The following is a 6255-nucleotide window of genomic DNA, read 5'->3' as shown; positions in this document are numbered from 1 at the left end:
ATGGTTCCCCTCAAAGTCTTCAAGCATTTTAATGTTTTATCTTCCTTTTTCTCATTTAAATAAATTAATATTTATTTGAATATTTATCCAAATACAACTTGCACACATTTATTGAAATAAATGAATTTTTATTTTAATAAAATCCTATTTTCCCTCACCCACCAAATCCACTTGCAAAATCTAATCCCCTTCTAGATTCTTCTAACCCCTTCCTAATTAGCTTAATCCATCCCCTAATTATTGTCACATTCCTAAGCAAAATGGAGTCACTTCTCAAAGCCTAAAAGTCTTGGATAACCTTTGAAAGCTTCCAACCTTCAACCACTAAATGGCTCAAAGTCTTTGATAACCATTGAAGGCTTTCAACCTTCAACCACTTAATCCCCAAAGTCTCCAATAACCATTAATGGTTACCTCAAACCCTCCCACATGGTTAAAACATTTGTTTTGACTCAACCTCTACCCAACCCAAGGGTCTCATCAGGCCATTAATGCTTTGACCATGATTATCTCTTAATCATTTGCACAAAGGTTTATCCTTGGATTAACTCTTAATCCAATGGGTAATCTTAATTTAGACTTGACCCTTACCTTCTAGATAACCATGAGGTCTTCTCAGGCCTTTAATGCCTCCAACCTCTTCTCTCAACCCAATCCTATGTTGAAACTTGTCACCATTTTATTGGTGCCAATTGTGCACATGGATCCCCAACTTTCAATCCTAACCCTTGTTAAGATTGCTCAATCTTAACCCTTCATTTCCCTATTTCTTCTATAAATAGAACCCTTCTCCTCAAGCAAAAGAGAAGCATTTTAGAGTATTGTTGTTATACTGGCATTAGCATAGAGCTTTTTCATAGCATCACTATCTACTCTTGCATAGTATTTGCTTATCATATTCAACCATCTTGAATCTCCATATGGCATCCATGGCTAGTGCTAAAAGCTGAGAGCTACACTCATTTGGGACTTGGAGAGGAGAGGAACAAGGGAGGAGCAACTATGAGCATCTTGATTAGCTATTTCATTTTATGTTTATATGCTTTCTATTTCATGCTTAATATCTCTCTTGATATGCCTGTTTAGGATAATCTTTTGTTGCTAACACTAACGTTTGTTTCTTGTGCTCTTGTGTGTGTTGCCATCAAACAGATTTTCTAATCCTTTTTGCAGAGCATCAGTTTCAATTTGCCAAAAAAACCCATCGGATAATTTTCAACTGTAGACTCCACAACTGCTATCAATGGAAGAAGACAAAATTTTCCAAAGCCCTGTGCCAAATCCCATGAGCCAAAAACCTTCCTGCCAAAAAAGAAAGTATCAAATTTTTTTTGAAAAAACACTATTGTATCAAATACCATGAGCTCGAACTCTCCTCCAGACAATGAACATGAATACTTGAAATGAAAGGGGAAAGCAGGAATAATTATCATCATAAAATTTTACATCAACATTACTAAGAAAATCATATAGCTATTGCTACAAACCTTCCCATACCCTAGAAGGAATTTCCTCAAAACTCACCTCTCGCTGATTAGCATTGCTATCAAATGGCTAAATTTGCCAAATAATCCACAATCTTATTAACTTCTCTGTAACAATGAGATAGCAAGAAAGATTCAAACAATTCTACTTTTTGTAAAATGGGATCAAGTATATACTGCAAATTCCAACAATTCGATTTCTTTTTCATAACACATTGAATAATCACCATAGAATCACCCTCAATTATTAAGTCCTTAATTCCCAAAGAGATTGCCATATCCAATCCAAAAGACAAAGCATGAAATTCCACATAATTGTTAGATTTAAAACCAATAGCATGACACTTAGCTCGAATAAAATTTGCATTGTGATCATAAATTACCATGCCTACCCTAGCCGGCCCAGGGTTACCATGAGAGGCCCCATCAAAATTTAGTTTAAAGTGCCCCTGTGGAGGAGGTTTCCATCTAGCAGATCATCTCTTACCTATTGCATCATTCTTTTTTAAAATTGAACCATGAGAGGGTAAAACTGACAACATCTTCCAAACTCTAGTAACTCTACTATCCCAGTGCAAAAAAAGAAGTAAGATTTTCCAAATTCTTATAAATAAACAACAAACCAACCTCAAATATTGAAGACTCAATTTTTAATAGAACCTCAGACATAGGAGACCTTGTTTTTTTAAATATCCCATTGTTTCTCTCTAGCCAAACATTCCAAATCACAATAAATGGAGATATGATCCAAAGGCATGCATAAAAAGATGAGGCAAACATAAAGGGCCAAGATCTAAAATGGGAAATGAGATCCTTACCAATAACAAAGGATATATTTAACTTCTCAAATAGCCACTGCCAACATTCATATGCATAATCACAATGTAGGAACAGGTGTGAAGAAGATTCCAATATTTTGTTACAAAGGACACAAGGGAAAACAACAGTAATACCAAGCCTGTCTAGTCTCATACCTGTAAGGACTCTGTCTTGAACTGCGAACCAAGCAAAGGCTCCATCTTGAGGAAGAAAAGCTGAATGCCAAAATAACTTATAAGGCCAAGATGATAAATCTTTAGCAAACATAAGAGAGTTGTAACCATCTTTAACAGTGTACTTACCAGAAATATTCTTTGTCCAAATAAGTTCATCCTCAGAATTAGAAAGAAATACAATTCTATCCCCCAAAATCTTCTCAAAATCTAATTTCATTCTTTGATCAACATCTAAGAAATCAATCGACTTCCATCTAGCTAGCTTAAGGGGTCCACTAGTCACAATTTCAAAATAATCTACTACAAAAACACCCCAAAGGGAGGAAAGAATAGTGATAAGAGGAGACCAATCCCTAATATTCAACAAAGGTGTGTGTCCATTCCATACTTCATCCCAAAATTTGACCTTTCTACCATTATGAACAATCCATGAGAGATGAGGCAAAATAATTGATCTACATTTACAAAGGAAATTCCAAATAGCAGAACCCGAAGGCAAATTTGAGACTTTAAAAATGTACTCTCTGAGTCCATTATTTAAATATTTGGCAAACATAATCTGTGCCCATAAGGAGCTAGGCTTGTCATATAATTTCCAAACCAACTTAGCACCTAAGGCTAAATTCTAATTTTCTAGACTCCAAATTCCTGTTCCCCCAAGTTCCTTAGGAAAACATACCTTATCCCATGCAACTAAAGAGAGTTTCTTCTTGCCATCTTTATTATTGTTCCAAAGAAAATCTCTAAGAGTATCTTGTAACCTAACAATAGCTGCTTTTGGAGACATCAAAATAGACATGAGATATATGGGAACAACATTCAAAACAGACTTGATAAGAACAATTTTACCCGCCAAAGTTAACCATCTATGATTTCATGAGAGAATTCTTTTAGAAATGACCGAAATAATCTTATCCCAAAAACCAATCTTATCCTATTTAAAAAAGAAAGGAATCCCAAGGTAAGTACATGGAAGATTTCCAATCTCAAATCCTCAAAAGGATTGCAACCTATGTTGAACCAGTTGTGATGTATTAAGGAAAAAAATATTTGATTTATCACCATTCACTTTCTGACCAGAAAATGATGCATAATTTTGTATTATTCCTTTAATCACTTTTGCCTCTACTAACGAAGCATGTCCAAATAACAGAGTGTCATCTACAAAGAGACAATGAGAAATACTTTGGAGAATATTCTAAATCCTTATACTCATATAGATTAAATTATTCGTCTTGGTGTAGTCTAGTCACTGGTATTGATTATAAAAATCTGAGAGCAATCTTATACTCGCATCTTTTAGAAGGAAATTAGTCGCTTTGTTATGGTTTATTATTCATGCTTATATCTATCTAACCATACATGTAATGACTTAATTGAAGTGTTGTGCCTGCAGCTATCAAACTTATTTCACTTTTTCAAACACACACTAACTACATAGAAATCTAGACTACAATTTGGAGAAGAGGTTGAACTACAAACATAGCATCTCCTATGTCTGAGTACAATTCTGGTTAATCTCAATACCAAAGGACTAAATCCTCTTACATAAACCCAATTTGATCTCCAATGATTGACCAAATCCTCTGCCTGAATGATATTAAATTATTCACACATTACATATCCATTTCCATTCCCATTACCTTGACCATGATGATCTACAATGAGATCTTATATTATATATACAAACCCTCAACCATAAACAGTCACGTCATCCACTAGACAATAAACTAATTACATAATTACAAAACATGTTGGCCTTATACCAAAAAAATAATATCCAATACATAAGACATCCTGAAAACGTATTGAGAAGTCCAATCCACACACTTCATTAAACTAGTCCATAACCTAGACCAACCAGGACCCAATATAGGTCCACACGCTATAGCAATGATCTCCATATGTCAAGTCTGGAACATAATCACCAACAACATCCTAAAACTCCACCAAAGGCTGCACCAACACCACTTATGCAATTCATCAAAGATCTTCAACAAAAGCTCTACTGGTGAAACCCTCATTGGAACCAGAAACCAGGCTTCTAAGAAAACAGGATAGCATCCGATCACTAGACCAAAACCAACTAACTGAATATGAACATGAGTATCATGAATAAGCCAATTCCATAACCAAACCATACCGGAGCCTACCGGATTATGTCAGCTTCAAACAAACAAGAAACAACTCAACCTACCAGGACTAGAAGGGTGTCAGTAAAGCATCCAAACAACTAGTGTTGGCATCAATGACAAAACACATAATCAATTCCACCAAATGGCCAATAGTGTCTACATTATTAGAGAGTACTGTATGTGCGAACAAGGGATTCATCTTTTGGTGTGGTGTGTTGAGTAGAGATTGGTGTAGAGAAGACAAATGTGCTTAACCAGAACTATCATCAGGCATTTGCAGATGCTATTATTGCACTTCATTCCTTCTAAATCATAGTCTGAATCTTGTTGTAATTCAGTGAGACTTTCTTGAGGGTTATAGCCTTCCAGATTATTGTACTCTGAGTTGTAAGATCTAGGAAGTGTGTCTGAATGTAGGTGCATTCCCCATTGTAATATTTACACATACTACTATAGAATATCATCTTATTATGGGAAGGGTCCCACCGTGGTTTTCCCCTTAACTAGGCTTTCCATGTCAAAATCTTGATGTTTTGTGTTGTGCTATCTATTTTCTTATCCTTATTGTTACTGCAGTTTATCAGATTTTTTATTGTGGTTAAGTTTTCTAATCCAGTGAAAATTGATTCACCCCCCCCTTCTCAGTTTTCTCTCATTGTTGTTGCAAAATATTCTATGTGTAACTTTAAATGTTTTATGGCTCATGTTAAAAGCCATGACCATGTGCATACAAGGGAGAAAAATATTGACTTGATAGAAATCATTAAAGGACATATCAAGAGAAAATGAGAGATAAACTCAACCAATATTCATTATTTGATAATTCTACCATGGAAAATTTCTTGGAAACCAAAGCTAATTTCAAATATATGGGAACAGAATTTCTTTGTTAGAAATTAGTAAAATGTTTAGAGAAGAATTTTGAAAATTATAAATTTTGGTTGAACTAGCTAGATGGACCTAAACAGACTAGTTTGGACAAGTTCCTAATAATATTTATGGATTAAAAACAAAGGCCTAAGGCAAAAGGTCAATTTGATGTCCAAATTTTGAAATAAAAATCACCCTATCAACTTTTAGTAATATAAATATTATTATTAAATAGACTAATTCTTTTAGGACCCAATATGGAACATTGAAAATATAAATTCCACTTAAATTATAAAGTGGTCCCAAACTTTGAAGTAAAAAAGGGTGTCTATGTTACTTAGGGTTTGTGTGAGCTCGACCCTAGATTTTTGTAAGGATCTGTCTTTAAAAAGAAAGGTCATATTTTAGTAATAGATAGAAAATATTTCCTACATTGTAAACTATATATAGAAGAACTACTTGAAAGGTTTTGAGAAGTTAACTACCAATTCTTACTATTAGCATAGGAGTTAAGCTCACTTAATAGTACTAAGGATATGCATTTTTATTCTTACCAAATGTTATGATTAACTAGCCATATCTTTTCTTTAGCTAGATCTATATATTTATTTGTTTTTGTTAGGTTAATAGATCTTGACGAGAGTTATGAACCAGTGAGGCAACAAATGGGGGACCTCATCCTTGATGTTAATGCAACAACAACAACAACAACAAAGACTTGTGAGCACCCAATGGGGGCACAGATCCCGTGAGCACCCAAAACAGGACTTG

The sequence above is a fragment of the Cryptomeria japonica genome, chromosome 3 (genome assembly GCF_030272615.1).
Source record: "Cryptomeria japonica chromosome 3, Sugi_1.0, whole genome shotgun sequence".
Lineage (NCBI taxonomy): Eukaryota > Viridiplantae > Streptophyta > Pinopsida > Cupressales > Cupressaceae > Cryptomeria > Cryptomeria japonica.
The sequence above is the reverse complement of the archived record's forward strand: the minus strand, read 5'-3'. Positions refer to the sequence as shown.